Source organism: Capra hircus, chromosome 13 (assembly GCF_001704415.2).
Source record: "Capra hircus breed San Clemente chromosome 13, ASM170441v1, whole genome shotgun sequence".
NCBI lineage: Eukaryota > Metazoa > Chordata > Mammalia > Artiodactyla > Bovidae > Capra > Capra hircus.
Window position 1 is genome coordinate 62006525 of NC_030820.1, and position 21278 is coordinate 62027802.

Below are 21278 nucleotides of genomic sequence, written 5' to 3' on the forward strand. Positions count from 1 at the left end.
GAAAAGAGTACGTCAAGACTATATATTGTCATCCTGCTTATTTAACTTCTATGCAGAGTACATTATGTGAAATGCTGGGCTGGATGAAGCACAGGCTGGAATCAAGATTGCTGGGAGAAATATCAATAACCTCAGATATGCAGATGACACCACCCTGTGGCAGAAAGTGAAGAAGGACTAAAGAGCCACTTGATGAAAGTGAAAGAGGAGAGTGGAAAAGCTGAGTTAAAATTAAACATTCAGAAAACTAAGATCAAGGCATCTGGCCCCAGCCCTTCATGGCAAATAGATGGGAAAACTATGGAAAAAGTGAGAGACTTTATTTTCTAGGGCTCCAAAATTACTGCAGATGGTGTCTGTAGCCATGAAATTAAAAGACGCTTGCTCCTTGGAAGGAAAGCTATGACCAACCTAGACAGCACATTAAAAAGCAGAGACATTACATTGCCGATAAAGGTCCATCTAGTCAAAGCTGTGGTTTTCAGAGTAATGCTGTATGCATATGAGTGTTGGACTATAAAGAAAGCTGGGCACCCAACATTGATGCTTTTGAACTATGATGTTAGAGAAGACTCTTGAGAGTCCCTTGAACTGCAAGGAGATCCAACCAGTCCATCCAAAAGGAGATCAGTCCTGGGTGTTCATTGGAAGGACTGATGCTGAAGCTGAAACTCCAATACTTTGGCCACCTGATGCGAAGAACTGACTCATTCAAAAAGACCCTGATGCTGGGAAAGATTGAAAGTGGGAGGAGAAGGGGATGACGTAGGATGAGATAGTTGGACGGCATCACCAACTCGATGGACTTGAATTTGAATAAGTTCCAAGAGTCGGTGATAGACAGGGAAGCCTGGCATCTGCAGTCCATGGGGTCGCAAAGAGTTGGACATGACTGGGCGACTGAACTGAACTGAACAGGAACAAATGGGAGCTACTTGCTACATTCCCATCAGCTGGAGCAATGCCCGTAGGGGAGAAACTTTGGGCCAGCAAGGCCCACCCTCTAAAGCACTATGCATACGTGTGGTCAACTGAACAGAGAGGGACCAGAGAGAAGGGAGGGGTGGGTCCTAATGCAGCAGAAGTGCCCAGTGGGGAGAGGCAGACATGCATGGAAAGTACTTGAAAACAGAGCATCGTGGCTCTCCCACAGGGAAGTCATCAGTGGGCACCTGACCTCTGTGCTATAGGAACGCGAACAACACATCAGGGAGCATGTGTTCTTCAGCTGCGATCACAAGGCATTGTTATGACACAGGGGACACGTCAGGGAACAAAACAGACATGATCCCTGCCTCATGGAGCTCCCAGTCTAGTGGAAGAGCAAGGAGAGCACATTTCTAGGGACTGTGTGTCCGGGTTTATACATGTTAACTTGTGTACCCTTCAGACTGATTCAGTGAGGTAGGTACACCCACTCTGCCCACCTTCCAGGTGAGTTAGCTGAGTTACGAGAGGGAAAGCTCACAAGGCAGTGCTAGGATTTGAACCCAGTCCCATCACACTTTCAAGAACTGCACACACTGTCTCCTGTCACACTCCCTATTTTCCTGGGCTCCTAAATGCTGTCTTTGCTCACCACTCACTACTGTTTATTGCAGTAATAGTAATGATAATGGTCGCTGTTATTCATGGAGCACCTTATCTAGCCAAGGTTAGGGCTCTCTAATGACATTTCCTTCCATTAGTTCCCTGAGCAGCTCTTCTAAGGTAACCCAATATCCTAGGACATTCCATTTCTGTCTTCATGTTTAAAAGAAAAAAAAAAAAACCAAAGCTCAGATATGTTAAGGCATTTGCCTGCTGTCACACGCTCAACAAGGGCAAAGTCTGCGATGCACACCCAAGGCTGACTCTAAGAGCAAGCTTATTGTGCTGTTATGAATAAAATGCATGGATTTCTCAATGTGTACACTTTAATTAATCAGTGTTAATGAAAAATGCCTCTGCAGGCTGTAATAAATAATTATTACGCATCTGTGTGTCAGGTCCTGGGGATGATGCCCTGTGGTCCTGGCCCTCATGACCTCAGAGAGTAGGCAGTTATCACAGTGCCCAAGGAGCAGGAGGGATGCCTGCAAAGCAAGAGCACCAGGTGCGCCATCTGGTGGAATGTGGCAAGTAGCCCCAGATATTCCTGATCACCTCTCAGAACCCTGAAGTGTCAACGTTCTAGCAGAGAACCACTGTTCATTTTGAAGTTAGAGGAAATGGAGGCCCTGGGAGAAAATGAATGTCTTGGTAAGAGTCACAAAGAAAGTTATTAACAGAGTCAATCCTGACAATATCCAGCCTTGATGTACTCCTTTTTGTATTTGGAACCAGTGTGTGGTTCCATGTCCAGTTCTAACTGTTGCTTCCTGACCTGCATAGTTTTCTCAAGAGGCAGGTCAGGTGGTCTGGTATTCCCATCTCTTTCAAAATTTTCCGTAAACAGATGAGAAACCGAAGGCGGAGGGGAGTGTGGTGACCAGACACCAGCAACAATTCTAATCACCATCACTGTAGCAACTGTCTGTCAGGGGCCTACACACATTATCTCACCACTTCTCACAGCACCCCTGGGAGGAGAGGCCCATAGCTAGTCCCATTTCACACTTAGGGGACCTGAGGCTCGGGGAGATGAAGCTCCTTATCCAGGCCACACAGCCAGCAACAGGCAAAAGGAAGATTTGAATCCAGCCTGCCCAACCCCAGAGTTGGGGTATTGTAGTTTCCATCTTGCCACTAGACATGGAATTGTCTCGCATTTTATAAGAGGCAGCTGAAGCCTGGGGCCAGCACCAGGTCTGGACTCACTACATCACATTGGCCCCTTGGGCTGTGTTCCTGAGGTGGAAAAACTCTCTTCACAAGGTTCCCGCACAGCCCTCAGCTCTGTGCCTACAACCAGGGGAGTAAGGGCCTAGATGTTTGCAGAACTAGGCATCAACAGCCTGGGAGGTGAGTCTACTGACCAGTCCAAGGCTCAGATGGATGGGGTCCTCTGTATCCCAGCCCCAGGCTTAGGCACCTGCCCTGTGCTTGGATGACGGGACCATATTCAGCAAGAGGAACACTAGCTACCCATGCTTCTGGTCCTTACCCCTACTTTGAGCTGGCCGTGTTCACGTTAAAGTGTTACAGGTTCCTGCTGAGGTGCAAGTAGGTGATCGGAGGAGACTGACCCTGAGTGACCTGGAGCTCTACTGGTGCTCCCAGCCTAATGCCATATGGGCACTCATCTGTGCTCCCTGGATCGAATGTTTCAGGTTGCCATGTGCTCAATGCACCAGGCATTACCACCAACTCAAACAGCAGAGGTCAAGGAATAAACAGGGTATTCAAGTGCAAGGACTTTCCTGCCCCACCAGGTGGCCTCAATGAGATCTGAGAGAAAGGTCCTTCCCTGAGATCGCAAATGCTGATTCCTGTCCTTGTGAGACTTCAGCCAGTCACCTTCCTTCCCTGAACCTCAGTTTCCTCAACTAGAAAATGGAGCTTTCCAAGCCTATTTGGCGAGTTGTCTTGAGCACCAGTGGTGAAAGTAGCCCTGCAGTGCCAAGCGAATGGCCAGGTACTGCCCTGGACTTACTGGAGCCAAAGAGTGAGACTCGCTGCTGCTCCCAGAGGCTGAGAGTGGGAACAGCCAATCTCAGTGGGAGAGGGTGGAGAACTGGGTGCCCTCTCTAGATCTGCCCCTTCCCATCTGTTCCACCCTGAGCAAGTCATCCTTCCCTTCTGAGCCTCACTTTCCTCAGTAAAAATAAAAATTTTAAAAAATAATAAAATAAAATAAAATAATTAAAAGAAAGAAATAACGACAGTAACACACCTGCCTGGTTGCTCATGAGATGAAAAAACCAGGTGAAGCAAGATAAGCACCTAGCATTGCGCAGTCATGTCTAGGCAGAGGTGAGGTCCGGAGGATGGTGTTGGGGTCACAGCTCTTAGAACTCAAGGTCAAAAGTAACTTTTGACCACCCTGGTCCAGTTATCTCCACTTCTGGTCATCCACCCTGCAGCCCCTCACTCTAAGTATCTACAGAGAAGCTTAGGCATCCATAGCTTAAGCAAACATATTTGATAATTTTATTTTATCTTTTCTTTTAAAAAGATATTGCCCAGGCGGAAAACTTCAACAGAACTAAAACATGTGAAATGGAAGAGGAAAATAAGTTAGGTTCAATTCACGTCTATCCTTGGCTGAGTCCTTCTCCTTCTCTGGACCATAGGCTCCCCAGGCTTCCCGGCAAGGAGGTTAAGTTGAACGCTAAGCTCTCCTGTGGCTGTGATGTCTGTCATGTTTCTAACAAGGTAAGTTGACCCTGGAGTTGTCACCTGAAGGGAGGAGTTGATGTGAATCTATAAATGTGTTAAGTCAGGACTTACTGTGAGTTTCAACAGCAAGACCCAGCTCACACTGGCTTCAAGCAGAGAGTTCCGTAAAGAGGGAATAATCTGTGCAGAGGGCCAAGGCAGCAATGATGTTGATATGTTTCTGGAAGAGAAGGAAGACAATAGAGCCATGGAGAGAGAGGTAGGTGCGTTTGGGGTGGCAGTGAGTAGATGACACAGGGGCCATGATGGGGACTTTGGTTTAAGGTGAGAGCTTTAACTTCTGGCAGCTACATTGAGAGTAGAGGGGTTGGGAGTAAGTGTGCAGGGATACTGCATATATGGGGATATACACGGAGGCAGACCATATTCACTCTCAGGAGAAACTCTACTGACTCAATGGAGTGGGCAGATGGGGGAGGGTGGGTCCTGAGAAAACTGTCGTTGCAAATATTTTTCCTGAGGCTGGTTCTACTGTGAAGGATGTTATGGAGAGCGCTTGGACACAAGAGAAGGTTTGGGAAGAACGACTTCACTGCTCACTGACCCTGATGCTACTATGGGCCGCAAGCCTAGCCCCATCTCTGTCCCTCTCTTACAGGCTGACTGCTTTCCCTCTCTGAGCCTGAGTTTGCAAATGCTGATAAAATTAAGCTAGATGATCACTATGGGTCCTTCTACCAGAATGTTCTCCAATTCATCCATTCACTGTTTTCGCCCCAGCCCCCCACCCACATGGCCACCATGTTGGTAGCTGGAGGCTCCATGAGAACCTGCTCTTAGTTTGGAACAAAGTCCTCTCCATAGCAATCCAATTCAAGCATCCTCGCTGACCTTTGCTTTGGAAGTGTCTCTGTTCACTCTGGACAGGGCTTATTTTCACTGGAGTCTCCTTGGATGGCTCTGGACGCAGAGCTTGTTTCCGGGGGCAACCTCCCTGCCCATTGCCATCAATATAAAAGGGTCCTCAGCACCCAGCAGAATTCCAGGAGACCGCACAGAGGAGCAAGGACTTTGTATTTTTCTTCAAACCATGAATGGTGGGCTTCCCCCTTAATGTCACTCCACATGGAGGCCTACAGAAGGCGTTGGGGAAAAGAGGCATAGAGATTAAATTAACCCCTCAGTTGTGTTTGACTCTTTGTGACCCCATGGACTGTAACCTATCAGGCTCCTCTGTCCATGGATTTCTCCAAGCAAGAATACTGCAGTGGTTTGCTATTTCCTTTTCCATGGGATCTTCCTGACTCACAGGTCGAATCTGGGTCTCATCCATTGTAATCTTTACCATGAGGCACCAGGGAAGCCCTTCCGAAGGCTCTAAGAACAAGAAGCAGAGGAGTGGGGCCACTTGAGTTAGCTAATACTTTGAATGGAGCAAACTAAGAAATAGATTCAATTAGGAGAAATGTCAAATGGATGGTGAATGCAGCATCATGATGTGTGCCCACTTACTTGTTCATACTTTTGTTTGGCAAACTTTCTTTTGTTGTACTTACTAGCGGCAGTTTTATACTATGAGTTGGGAATTCAACTCATTGTGAAATAAGTCAGAATCCCTCCTCTAAGGAACTCGAAGCCTGGTGGGAAAAGCAGCCAAGTTGTCACTAACTGGGACCCAGGACTCTTAACAGTGAATAAAGGCAGCAAGATGGTGGAGTGATGACACCTAACCTAGTCTCTGGGGAGAGTTCAAGAGGACACGATGTCCTACTGAAGCTGGAAAGTCAGTAAGAAGTGATACAGCTAAAAATGAAAAGAAGAGGGAAATGTTCCATGCAGAGAAGCCAGCATGTGCAAAGGACCTCCAGTAAAGAGAGCTGACCTGGAGTCAACAGTGACTTTTCAAATAGTAGCTCCTTCATTCACTGGTTGTTTATCTCTGGGCACATTTCTCTAGCTTTCTGACCTGAGTTGCCCATCTGTAAGACAGGAGATAACCGCATTATCTTCAAGAACTGCTGAGTGTCAGGGTCCTAGGTGCTCATCCACGATGCCATTTTCCTGTGGGTAATTCTCACTCCTATTCTTCCCATGACTGTCCAGGTGTCAGGACAAGATGTTTCAGTTTTGGATTCTTGTTCTCTTGTGAGGCCTGCTCGCTGGGACCTCAGCATCTCCTCTTGACAGTCTTGGCAAGGATGTTCTGAGGAAGCTGAAATCTGGTCTTGAGAAAGGACTTGACAACCTTGACAGTACACTTGTAAGTGAGTCCACAACAGGGATGATCAGTGGCACCTAGGAGCTTGCTTCCTAAATACTAAGCCTGTATTACCAAAGGCCGCCAGCAGGGGCAGCTCCTTATGGGTGGTTTACTGAGAGAGGTGACCAACCGGTCCCTGGTTCATTTGTTTATTATTTTTCTAGAAACAGGAAATACTTAGCTGAATATCACTTTACATCTTCTATCACAGTAAACTTTGCTAATATATTCACAGGGTAAAATCCTCAAAGTAACATTTCAAAAGGTCAAAAGGCTTGCATATTTTAATTTATAGCACATATGGACAAATAATCCTGTATATTAATAGTTTCTCCAATCATTTGTGAAAGTTCTTTTTTCTACTCACTTGACAGCACTGGTTTGGACAACTGAAATTTTTTCCAGTCTCACAGATGAAAGGTTATAATTCATCATAGCATTTCTATAATTGTGAAAGCATTCACTCATTTTTTCATATTTATTAGCCATTTATGTATTGTAAGTTAAATATTTAATTTATATTGGTAGCATATTCTTCTGTTGGGTCATCCAATTTACTTAGTAATTTGTATTAACCAACTGGAAAAGAATTTCTACCTAGCCTAGGTAGCTTTAAAGTTACCTACCTTGATCACAATAAACTGTGGAAAATTCTGAAAGAGATGGAAACACCAGACCACCTGACCTGCCTCTTGAGAAACCTATATGCAGGCCAGCAAGCAACATTTAGAACTGGACATGGAACAACAGACTGGTTACAAATAGGAAAAGGAGCACATCAAGGCTGTATATTGTCACCCTGGTTATTTAACTTCTATGCAGAGTACATCATGAGAAACGCTGGGCTGAATGAAGCACCAGCTGGAATCAAGGCTGGCAGGAAAAATATCAATAACTTCAGATATGCAGATGACTCCACCCTTATGGCAGAAAGTGAAGAAGAAATAAAGAGCCTCTTGATGAAAGTGAAAGAGGAGAGTGAAAAAGTTGGCTTAAAACTCAACATTCAGAAAACTAAGATCATGGCATCCAGTCCCATCACTTCATGGCAAATAGATGGGGAAACAGTGGAAACAGTGTCAGACTTTATTTTGGGGGGCTCCAAAATCACTGCAGATGGTGACTACAGCTATAAAAATAAAAGACGCCTACTACTTGGAAGGAAAGTTATGACCAACCTTGACAGCATATTCAAAAGCAGAGACATTACTTTGCCAACAAAGGTCTGTCTAGTCAAGGCTATGGTTTTTCCAATAGTCATGTATAGATGTGAGAGTTGGACTATAAGGAAAGCTGAGCACCGAAGAATTGATGATTTTGAACTGTGGTGTTGGAGAAGACTCTTGAGAATCCCTAGGACTCTAAAACTTGAGAATTGAGAAGACATGATCACTTATAACTCTTTGGCAAATTTACCCCAGCATCATTTTGTCTCTCAAGATTCTCTTTTAATGGCAGTGACCAGTATGGGCCATATAGCAGTGTACAGTATGTAATGAAGAGTGTGTAAAAATTATATGGAAAATATAATTTCTAGGTCTTTTGATTACTTTGAAGATACGGAGAGATAGGAAATGAAGACGTGTAGGAGTCTTTAGAAACTAAAGTGCCCTATTACTTCCTCATTCATTAGTCATGCGATCCTGAGATAGTTACTTACCTTCTCTACACCGCGTTTCCTCATTCTGAAAACAGAGATAACGATAGTACTTTTTTCAAATGGTATTGCTATAGAGAGTAAATGGATTAACCCAGGTAAAATACATTTTGGAAATACATAACATAGTATTCTCTTAGGAAATGTTAACTCTTATTTTTGTTCTAATCATTGGAGTGATACTCTATAGAAATGTCACAAATGCCAAATCCTTGAGGCCAGGAGAAGAAATTCCTAATGTAAGAATGTAAATTCCATAAAGAAAACAGATAGTATTGATATTGTCCATTTGTTGTTCAGCCACTGAGTCCTATCCAACTCTTTGTGACTCCCATGGACCACAGCACACCAGGCCTGTCCTTGTCAATAGACACCCCATATAATGTCCACACAAGAGAGAGACTAACGTGGGCAATGTGAAGACACTTCTCCACCTCTGTTCACTGTGAACCTATTTCCCTGCAGGCCTGTGTTGCGGGAGATTGTCGAATTGGCCCTCAACTTGGTCCTCCAGTTTAGCGTCAGCGTTGAAACTGATGGCACTGGTGACTGCAAGGTGGTCGTGGAACAATGTGGGAACGCTCAACACAGCACCCCTCTCAGAGTGCTGGGCAGGTCAGGCACACACAATTCCACAGAGCGGGGATGACAGAGGGCTTGGGACTCATAATTTCAGCCCTATTCCTTACCTGGGAGGGAGCAGAGTATGAAAAAAAGAGGTTAGATTTTGGAATCAAGTTAGCTTTGCCACTAACTTGTGGTTTTGTAATCAATTTATCTTCTAGATGCTTCAGTTTCCACATCTGTTAAAAAGAAGGTGGCAAGAACACCTACCTCATAGGCTGCTGTGTTAGCCAGATAGGAAAATGTGTTTACCATACACCTGGCACGTACTAAGCTCTCAGTAATAACGATATCCATGCCTACTTTCATCTCTTTGTTCTTCCCCTTACTGAGACAGCAGTGTTGATCTCTCCAACCTGTAATGACTGTGAATTGCTGTATTTCACTTTTCAGCTTTATCTGTTATAGCTTCATGGTTTTTGAAGTTCTGTTGTTAGAGGCATGCACATTTAGCCTTGTTATGTCTACTTGAGGAACTGACTGGCTCATATTACATAGTGTCCCTCAATAATAGTAATAATAATAATAATAATCCCCTTTGTTTATCTTCCTGCCTCTTGTTAGCAGAGGGCAAGAGGAATAGTAAATGCCTACTATGGGCTCTAATTTCAGATTGTCCCTACATCATCCTCCTCCCCCTGGAAAATTCCCGAAAATGAAAACCAAGTCCTCCCCATTTAAATTGCTGATCTCCGGTGGCCCACCAAATCTACATCTTAAACTGTGTGCTTGAAAAAAGATGTTTAGTCCCAGGAAGAGGGTGCAAGGAGAAGGGCTGATCCTGGTCCTGGCTGGGAGAGAATTAGTCTGGAAGCTAAAGGCTGGGGCAGGGTGGCCTTGGAAAGGAACAAGGTTGAGTCGTGAAGAGGGCAATTCATCCTTCCCAACAGGGTATCTGATCACAGCTTTGCCTAAAGACTCCCAAAACAAAAGATAGGATAGGGCTGCAGCCTACCAGCACATGCAAAGGCTGAGATGTAAGTCCAAATGCCTGAGCCCTACTGGACACTGCCTAGCCTGTAGCGCCAGGGCAACCATCCTGCCTTCCAGGTCTCAGTGTCCATATCTATAAAATGGCATTCCACTCTGCTGCTCCAAACCCTCTGGGGACTTTTCTCTCCACTTGGGTGCAATCTCAGGCCCTCCCAGGGTCATCTAGGCTCTACCTGATCTGGATCCACACCCTGCCCACTCTGCCCAAGACCCGCTAGTTTTTGCTCTGAGCCTCAGACAAGCTCCTTCCACTCAAGACCTGTATACGGGCTGCTCAGGCACCTAGGACACCTTTCCTGCATCGCATTTCCATGTTTGTCTCTTCATTTAGGGTCTAAAACAAGCTTCCTCTTCTTCTCTCTCATAAGACTCTACTCTTGCCCTTCTCAATACTTCTCACAAGTTGTCATTAAATATTCAATCATATGCTTACTTCATTTATTGCTTCAGCCAAAAATGTGTGGAGCGGTTGCTCCACACAGGCAGGGACCATCCTGAGCTCAAGAGAAAGTACTGGTGACTGCCGGCAAGGTGCTTGTTCTCATGGAGCTTAGTCTCTGGAGGGAACGACAGACAAGGGAGCATTCAATCCAGCAGTAAAGAACCCGCATAGAATATGTTCGATTGCCATCATTGCTGGGCAGAACAGCACACCAAACAGGGCGCTATGACAGAAAGCCCTCCCTTAGGCAAGCAGTCACAGGGGCTGCCCTGAGGAGGTGACAGTTACGCTGAGAGCTGAAGGTGAGAAGGAGTCAGCCTTAGGAAAACGTGATAATACTGGGTTGGCTAAAAAATCTTTTGGGGGAACTGTAAAGATGGCGGAGGAATAGGATGGGAAGACCACTTTCTCCCTCACAAATTCCTCAAAAGAACATTTCAACGCTGAGCAAACTCCACAAAACAACTTCTGTAGGCTGGCAGAGGACATCAGGCAACCAGAAAAGCAGACCATTGTCTTCAAAAACAGGTAGGAAAAAATATAAAAGATGAAAAAGGAGACAAAGGAGGTGGAGAGGGAGCTCCGTCCCGGGAAGGGAAGCCGGTCCCGGGAAGGGAATTTTAAGAAGAGAGGTTTCCAAACACCAGGAAACACTCTCCCTGCCGAGTCTATGGCGAGCCTTGGAAACACAGAGGGCAACATAACAGGAAGAGAAAAATATAGAAATAATTAAAACCAACAGATTACAAGCCCAACAGTAACTCCCCCAGCGGAAAAGCAGCACAGATGCCTGCATCCGCCACTGGGAAGTGGGGGCAGGGCAGGGACACGCGGGAGGCGCGGGCTGCAGTGCTTTGTAAGAATCGGGCAGGAACGCCCCACGCGCAACCAGAACGATCTAACTTGGGCTAGCAAACCAGACTGTGGGATAGCTACCACGCGAAAAGCTCGAACATAAGACACTGCCAGGACCACGCACAGAACAAAGGACAGAATGGAAATAGCTGGCTGCAGACCATCCCCGGCCGGGGACAGGCAGCCAGAGCCGTAAGGACTGGAAAGGGGCAATTGCAGACCCGGAGAGACTTTACTTACCTAACTGTAAGCAGGCTCCTTTGCTAAGACTTCTGGGGGTGCTGGACAGTCACCATCTGCCTCACGGGGGGCGCCAGCGGTCCACCCAGAAAGCTGAGCAGCAGCGGCAGAAAAGGCGACAAGTCGCGGCGATCGGGCGCGCCAAACTCCTGAACTACTCGGACCTGGGAAGGGCACAAAGCGCAGTCCCAGCTGAATCTGTGCCTCTGAGGGCTGCCTGAGTGCCGAACCTGAGCGGCTTGGACCGGGGAAGTGCACGCAGCCTAGGGCCGGCCCCAGACGGTTCCCGGCTGAACATCTTAGAGCCGGAGTGGTTTGTGCGCCATGAGAAGGGACAGGTCAAGCGGGGCTGAGACACTGTGTGCACACGACAGTGCTATTTGTTTGCAGCATCCCCCCTCCCCACAGCGCGACTGAACTAATGAGCCTAAAAAACCAGCAAACAGAAGAAGTTAAACAGAGGGAACCACCTTGGAAGTGATCCCACACGGCCCACAACATCAGAGAAGGGCCAGATATATTTTTACTATTTTTAAAACCATTCCTTTTTTATTTCTTTTTTTTTTCTAACTTTTTTTAAATTGTTAAGTCTTCTATTTCTCCTCTAATTTTTATTTCTATAACCTACTATTACTATTTTTTTTTAAAAAAAGACTTTTTTTGGATGGTTGATGGTGGTTTTTTTTTAAAAATAATTCTTGTTTTTCTTTCTCTCTCTCTCTCTTTTTTTTTCTTTCTTCCTTTTTCCTTCTGCTTCTTTTCTTTAATATTGTATTTTTGAAAATCCAAACTCTACTCTAGACTTTTAATCTTTGCTCTTAGGTTTTTGTTGTCAATTTTGTATATTTAAAAACCCAAACTTCACTACCCAAGTTTACCTGAGAGCGAGATTACTGGCTTGACCACTCTCTCCTCCTTTGGACTCTCCTTTTTCTCCACCAGGTGGCCTCTGTCTCTTTTCTCCCCCATCTCTTCTCTATCCAACTCTGTGAATCTCTGTGTGTTCCAGACGGTGGAGAACACCTAAGGAACTGGTTACTGGCAGGATTTGTCTCTCTCCTTCTCATTCCTCTCTCTTATCCTCCTGGCCACCTCTGTCTACTTCCTCCCTCTCCTCTTCCCCATATAACTCCGTAAATACCTCTGAGCGGTCCAGACTATAGAGCGCGCATAAGGAAGTGACTACTGGCTAGCTTGCTCTCTCCTCTTTTGATCTCACCGCATCTCATTCCAGTTACCTCTAACTACCCCCTCCATCTTCTCTTCTTGTAACTCAGTGAACCTCTCTGAGGTTCCTCATTGTCCCTCAATGTGGAGAAACTTTTCATCTTTAACCTAGAAGTTTTATCATCAGTGCTGTATTGATGGAGAAGTCTAGAGGCTACTGTAAAAATAAAACTGAAAACCAGAAGCAGGAGGCTTAAATCCAAAGCCTGAAAACATTAGAGAACTCTTGAATTCAGGGAACATTAAGCAATAGGAGCTCATCAAATGCCTTCATACCTACACCGAAACCAAGCTCCACCCAATGGCCAACAAGTTCCAAAACAAGACATACCACGCAAATTCTCCAGCAACACAGGAACACTCCCCTGAGCTTCAATAAACAGGCAGCTCAAAATTATCCCAAAACCTTTGATGTCTCATAACCCATTACTGGTCACTCCATTGCACTCCAGCGAGAAGAAACCCAGCTCCACCCACCAGAACTCCAACACAAGCCTCCCTAACCAGGAAACCTTGACAAGCCAGTGATAGAACCCCACCCACAGTGAGGAAGCTCCATAAAGAGAACCCCACAAATTACCAGAATATAAAAAGGCCACCCCAAACGCAGCAATATAACCAAGATGAAGAGACAGAGGAATACTCAGCAGGTAAAGGAACAGGAGAGTTGCCCACCAAACCAAACAAAAGAGGAAGTAGGGAATCTACCTGAGAAGGAATTCCGAATATTGATAGTGAAAATGATCCAAAATCTTGAAATCAAAATGGAATCACAGATAAATAGCCTAGAGACAAGGATTGAGAAGATGCAAGAAAGGTTTAACAAGGACCTAGAAGAAATAAAAAAGAGTCAAAATGTAATGAATAGCGCAATAAATGAGATCAGAAACACTCTGGAGGCAACAAATAGTAGAATAACGGAGGTGGAAGATAGGGTTAGTGAAATAGAAGATAGAATGGTAGAAATAAATGAATCAGAGAGGAAACAAGAAAAACGAATTAAGAGAAATGAGGACAATCTCAGAGACCTCCAGGACAATATGAAACGCTCCAACATTCGAATTATAGGAGTCCCAGAAGAAGAAGACAGAAAGAAAGATCATGAGAAAATCCTTGAGGAGATAATAGTTGAAAACTTCCCTAAAATGGGGAAGGAAATAATCACCCAAGTCCAAGAAACCCAGAGAGTTCCAAATAGGATAAACCCAAGGTGAAACACCCCAAGACTCATATTAATCAAATTAACAAAGATCAAACACAAAGAACAAATATTAAAAGCAGCAAGGGAAAAACAACAAATAACACACAAGGGGATTCCCATAAGGATAACAGCTGATCTTTCAACAGAAACTCTTCAGGCCAGGAGGGAATGGCAAGACATACTTAAAGTGATGAAAGACAATAACCTACAGCCCAGATTACTGTACCCAGCAAGGATCTCATTCAAATACGAAGGAGAAATCAAAAGCTTTACAGACAAGCAAAAGCTGAGGGAATTCAGCACCACCAAACCAGCTCTCCAACAAATTCTAAAGGATATTCTCTAGACAGGAAACACAAAAAGGGTGTATAAACCCGAACCCAAAACAATAAAGAAAATGGTAATGGGATCACACTTATCAATAATTACCTTAAACGTAAATGGGTTGAACGCCCCAACCAAAAGGCAAAGACTGGCCAAATGGATACAAAAACAAGACCCCTCTATATGCTGCTTACAAGAGACCCACCTCAAAACAAGGGACACATACAGACTGAAAGTGAAGGGCTGGAAAAAGATATACCATGCAAATAGAGACCAAAAGAAAGCAAGAGTGGCAATACTCATATCCAATAAAATAGACTTTAAAACAAAGGCTGTGAAAAGAGACAAAGAAGGCCACTACATAATGATCAAAGGATCAATCCAAGAAGAAGATATAACAATTATAAATATATATGCACCCAATATAGGAGCACCGCAATATGTAAGACAAAAGCTAACAAGTATGAAAGGGGAAATCAACAATAACACAAAAATAGTGGGAGACTTTAATACCCCACTCACACCTATGGACAGATCAACTAAACAGAAAATTAACAAAGAAACGCAAACTTTAAATGATACAATAAACCAGTTAGACCTAATTGATATCTATAGGACATTTCACCCCAAAACAATGAATTTCACCTTTCTTTCAAGTGCTCATGGAACCTTCTCCAGGATAGATCACATCCTGGGCCATAAATCTAAACTTCATAAATTCAAAAAAATTGAAATCATTCCAAGCATCTTTTCTGACCATAATGCATTAAGATTAGATCTCAATTACAGGAGAAAAACTACTAAAAATTCCAACATATGAAGGTTGAACAACACACTTCTGAATAACCAACAAATCACAGAAGAAATCAAAAGAGAAATCAAAATATGCATAGAAACTAATGAAAATGAAAACACAACAACCCAAAACCTGTGGGACACTATAAAAGCAGTGCTAAGAGGAAAGTTCATAGCAATACAGGCATACCTCAGGAAACAAGAAAAAAGCCAAATAAATAACCTAACTCTTCAACTAAAGCAACTAGAAAAGGAAGAATTGGAGAACCCCAGAGTTAGTAGAAGGAAAGAAATCTTAAAAATTAGGGCAGAAATAAATGCAAAAGAAACAAAAGAGACCATAGCAAAAATCAACAAAGCCAAAAGCTGGTTCTTTGAAAGGATAAATAAAATTGACAAACCATTAGCCAGACTCATCAAGAAGCAGAGAGAGAAAAATCAAATCAATAAAATTAGAAATGAAAGTGGAGAGATCACAACAGACAACACAGAAATACAAAGGATCATAAGAGACTACTATCAGCAGTTGTATGCCAATAAAATGGACAACGTGGAAGAAATGGACAAATTCTTAGAAAAGTACCATTTTCCAAAACTGAACCAGAAAGAAATAGAAAATCTTAACAGACCCATCACAAGCATGGAAATTGAAACTGTAATCAGAAATCTTCCAGCAAACAAAAGCCCAGGTCCAGACGGCTTCACAGCTGAATTCTACCAAACCCTAACACCTATCCTACTCAAACTCTCCCAGAAAATTGCAGAGGAAGGTAAACTTCCAAACTCATTCTATGAGGCCACCATCACCCTAATACCAAAACCTGACAAAGATGTCACAAAAAAAGAAAACTACAGGCCAATATCACTGATGAACATAGATGCAAAAATCCTCAACAAAATTCTAGCAATCAGAATCCAACAACACTTTAAAAAGATCATACACCATGACCAAGTGGGCTTTATCCCAGGGATGCAAGGATTCTTCAATATCTGCAAATCAATCTATGTAATTCACCACATTAACAAATTGGAAAATAAAAGCCATATGATTATCTCAATAGATGCAGAGAAGGCCTTTGACAAAATTCAACATCCATTTATGATAAAAACTCTCCAGAAAGCAGGAATAGAAGGAACATACCTCAACATAATAAAAGCTATATATGACAAACCCACAGCAAACATTATCCTCAATGGTGAAAAATTGCAAGCATTTCCCCTAAAGTCAGGAACAAGACAAGGGTGCCCACTTTCACCGCTACTATTCAACATAGTTCTGGAAGTTTTGGCCACAGCAATAAGAGCAGAAAAAGAAATAAAAGGAATCCAAATTGGAAAAGAAGAAGTAAAACTTTCACTGTTTGCAGATGGCATAATCCTCTACATAGAAAACCCTAAAGACTCCACCAGAAAATTACTAGAGCTAATCAATGAATACAGTAAAGTTTCAGGATATAAAATCAACACACAGAAATCCCTTGCATTCCTATACACTAATAATGAGAAAGTAGAAAAAGAAATTAAGGAAACAATTCCATTCACCATTGCAATGAAAAGAATAAAATACTTAGGAATATATCTACCTAAAGAAACTAAAGACCTATATATAGAAAACTATAAAACACTGGTGAACAAAATCAAAGAGGACACTAATAGATGGAGAAATATACCATGTTCATGGATCGGAAGAATCAATATAGTGAAAATGAGTATACTACCCAAAGCAATTTACAAATTCAATGCAATCCCTATCAAGCTACCAGCCATATTTTTCACAGAACTAGAACAAATAATTTCAAGATTTGTATGGAAATACAAAAAACCTTGAATTGCCAAAGCAATCTTGAAAGAGAAGAATGGAACTGGAGGAATCAACTTGCCTGACTTCAGGCTCTACTACAAAGCTGCAGTCATCAAAACAGTATGGTACTGGCACAAAGACAGACATATAGATCAATGGAACAAAATAGAAAGCCCAGAGATAAATCCACACACATATGGACACCTTATCTTTGACAAAGGAGGCAAGAAAATACAATGGAGTAAAGACAATCTCTTTAACAAGTGGTGCTGGGAAAACTGGTCAACCACTTGTAAAAGAATGAAACTAGATCACTTTCTAACACCGCACACAAAAATAAACTCAAAATGGATTAAAGATCTAAATGTAAGACCAGAAACTATAAAACTCCTAGCGTAGAACATACGCAAAACACTCTCCGACATAAATCCCAGCAGGATCCTCTATGATCCACCTCCCAGAATTCTGGAAATAAAAGCAAAAATAAACAAATGGGATCTAATTAAAATTAAAAGCTTCTGCACAACAAAGGAAAATATAAGCAAGGTGAAAAGACAGCCTTCTGAATGGGGGAAAATAATAGCAAATGAAGCAACTGACAAACAACTAATCTCAAAAATATACAAGCAACTTATGCAGCTCAATTCCAGAAAAATAAACCACCCAATCAAAAAATGGGCCAAAGAACTAAATAGACATTTCTCCAAAGAAGACATACGGATGGCTAACAAACACATGAAAAGATGCTCAACATCACTCATTATTAGAGAAATGCAAATCAAAACCACAATGAGGTACCACTTCACACCAGTCAGAATGGCTGCGATCCAAAAATCTGCAAGCAATAAATGCTGGAGAGGGTGTGGAGAAAAGGGAACCCTCCTACACTGTTGGTGGGAATGCAAACTAGTACAGCCACTCTGGAGAACAGTGTGGAGATTCCTTAAAAAATTGCAAATAGAACTACCTTATGACCCAGCAACCCCACTGCTGGGCATACACACCGAGGAAACCAGAATTGAAAGAGACACATGTACCCCAATGTTCATCACAGCACTGTTTATAATAGCCAGGACATGGAAACAACCTAGATGTCCATCAGCAGATGAATGGATAAGAAAGCTGTGGTACATATACACAATGGAGTATTACTCAGCCGTTAAAAAGAATTCATTTGAATCAGTTCTGATGAGATGGATGAAACTGGAGCCGATTATACAGAGTGAAGTAAGCCAGAAAGAAAAACACCAATACAGTATACTAACACATATATATGGAATTTAGAAAGATGGCAATGACGACCCTGTATGCAAGACAGGAAAAAAGACACAGATGTGTATAACGGACTTTTGGACTCAGAGGGAGAGGGAGAGGGAGAGGGTGGGATGATTTGGGAGAATGGCATTCTAACATGTATACTATCATGTAAGAATCGAATCGCCAGTCTATGTCTGATGCAGGATACAGCATGCTTGGGGCTGTTACATGGGGATGACCCAGAAAGATGTTATGGGGAGGGAGGTGGGAGGGGGGTCCATGTTTGGGAACGCATGTAAGAATTAAAGATTTTAAAATTAAAAAAAATAAATAAAATAAATAAAAATAAAAAATCTTTTGGGTTTTTCCATAAGCTCTTGCAGAAAACTTCAAATGAACCTTTTATCTAATCCAGTATTCAGGTACCACATTAGGAGTTGCTGTGCTTTGTTCATCTATATGTCACCAGTCAGTCTTGCTTTTGAGCACATAGTTCAGTTCAGTTCAGTTCACTTCAGTCGCTCAGTTGTGTCCGACTCTGCAGCCTCATGTATTGCAGTACACCAGGTCTCCCTGTCCATCACCAACTCCCGGAGTTCACTCAGACTCACGTCCATCGAGTCAGTGATGCCATCCAGCCATCTCATCCTCGGTTGTCCCCTTCTCCTCCTGCCCCCAATCCCTCCCAGCATCAGAGTCTTTTCCAATGAGTCAACTCTTCGCATGAGGTGGCCAAAGTACTGGAGTTTCAGCTTTAGCATCATTCCTTCCTAGGAAAGCTCTCTAAATATGTATTAATGAATGAATGGATGGCTACATGCAGGGATGGATGATAGAATGGATAGATGGGTGGGGAGAAGAATGAATGGATGGATGGATGGTTGGATGGAAGAATAGAGTATGCATAGAAGAACGGATGGATGGATCAATGAGGTTTCAGGGTTGTGATGAGACTATCATGACCTATTGGGGTGTGCTGCTGGCCAACCATAGGATTCTAAGTGATGAGCCCCCTGGGGAGAGAGGCCCAAGTCACCTGGCTTCAAGGTGCTCCACCATCTTCTGCTCTCTTCCCACTGCTTTTGCTTGGGTGCTCTGCCAACTTCACTGACATTTATTAGTTTCCTCTCTTCTCCAGGAGCACTGGACTGCTCAACAAGGTTGTGGACTTTGCAGTCAATCTCATGAATGAGGTGTTGTCCCTGGTAACACACTACGAGGTGAGTCCCCCACCCTTGGGGTGCAGAGCCAGGCCTGGAAGGGGCAGGTATGACTTCCCTGGCTGGACTGTACCTTCTGGGCACCTTCCTTTCTGAGGGGGCAATTTCCTTGGGGCAATCAGTTGCTACCTGCCCCCCTTCACTCAGCCTGGTCTGGGGAGGTGACCAGGGGCCTGACATGAGCTGAAATCACCTGGTCCCACACTTGAACCATTTGCCATACACGTGCCCTGCCAGTAGGCCTTTTGGATAATACTTTTCTTCATTCAACATAATTTTAATTCATTTAAATTTAAAAAACTGTACATACCATAGTTCGGATTCATGTGCATCATATGAAAAAAACATATATACCGTGTGCCCGATATTCCAAAGATTCTGTATTAGTCAACTCTGGTAGGGGGCTGGGACTCTGGCTTTATTTTTAAAAAAAGTCCTCCATGTTGTTCTGTGATTTACTGAACTTGAGTCATGCTCATAGTGTGGTCCTCAGACCAGCAGCACTGACCTCCCATGGACACTCTTCAGAAATGGAGACTCAGATCACACCCCAGAAATGCTGCTCAGGAATTTGCATTTTAACAACTTCCTCAGGGAATTGTAGGCACACAAAAGTGTGAAAAACACAAAACCGTTTCTCTATCATTCCCAGAGATTCATTTAACTCTATAAATTTTCAGAGTACAGAGGTCAAGATTTCTAGGGGCATAGTGTTCTTGAATGTTAAAAGTCTAGATTCTTCAAGGTTCTAGGATTTTAGTGTTCAAAGTTTTAGGATGCTAGTGTCCTCTGGTTCTCAGATTTGGGCCTTCTTGGTTTCCGCTGTTTCAGAACCTTAAGGGTCAGAAGTTCTGAGGGCCCCCGTACTGAGCATCTCTGTGGGCAGCGGGCAGGGTGCTCACAGCAGATAATAACCAGTCCTATTCCTTCTCCCATCTCTCCTCTCTCTCCTTACCTCTGAACCTCTCTTTCCGTCCCTCCCTGCATTTTTCTCTGTCTCTGTCTCTCTCTCTCTCTCTCTCTTTCCCTGGCTCATTGTGACCTTCAGCTGTGCCCACTACTCCGCAGTTTCCTTGAAAGCTTGGATGTGGCTTATGTTAAACATGGCATCGGTAAGTCACAGCTTGGGGAAATGGTGAGAGGGCATCCTATGCATCCTCACAGGGGAAGGCACGCAGCTCTATGTCTGCCGCACTGGCAGGCCTGGTCAGGGGACCCTGGAGAAGCTGCAGACCCTTTCTTGTGAACAAGTCAGGAAAGTGTAGCCAGGGGGTCCCTGCAGACTGATGGCCTCTGTGGGCCTCGGAGAGCTTCTACTGCCCTCCTTTATCACACTGGCAGAACCTGCTGCCCAGAATGATGTGACAAACAGGACAGGCCAGATCTGGGTTCGAATCCTGGATGTTCTCTTAGCAACTGTTGGGTGAGGGTTAAATGGTCCACCTCTCTGAGCTTCAGGTTTCTCCCAAGTGAAAGGAGATTATAAACGCTGCCAAGCTGATGAGTGGATTTAAAGAAAAGCAGAAAGAGCTTAATATCCAGTAGGCATTGTTAATCAACACCGCCCCTTACTTGTCACCTTTTATGAGGAGTGTGGCTTTACCTCCACACCCCAGAAGCTCTTCTTGACCTGGGTCTCTGGCAAGGCTGGGGTTACTGGGGGGCAACAAAAATGGGGTGAGTAACAGTGTCAGGGTCCTGGAGGAAGTTCTTCTAGAAAGTAGCCACAGACCCAGTTCATTGGGCCATCACTCTGTCCTTCTTATATACTATCTCACTGGATCCTTGTAATGACCCTGTAGGGATGGGTAATGTCCTCATACCCATTTTACAGATGAAGTAATTGAGGCTCAGAGAGATGGAGTGACATGGAAGAGGTCCCATGGCTGTCAAGTCTGACCCACTGGATGGTTTCAGCATTTAGTGTCTGATTTCTATTCAGCTTCCAGTGCTACAACCTGAGAACTGCTACTGATTTGTTATTTCGGGTAAACTTTATGAAATCCCAGAGATAAAGTAAAGAGCACAGATGAGGAAAACCTCTGCGATGCCTGCCTGCTGGTGAGAGCTGGACTCTGGGCCCCAAGCTAAGGGAGGATAAACATCCCACCCCCCTCCACCT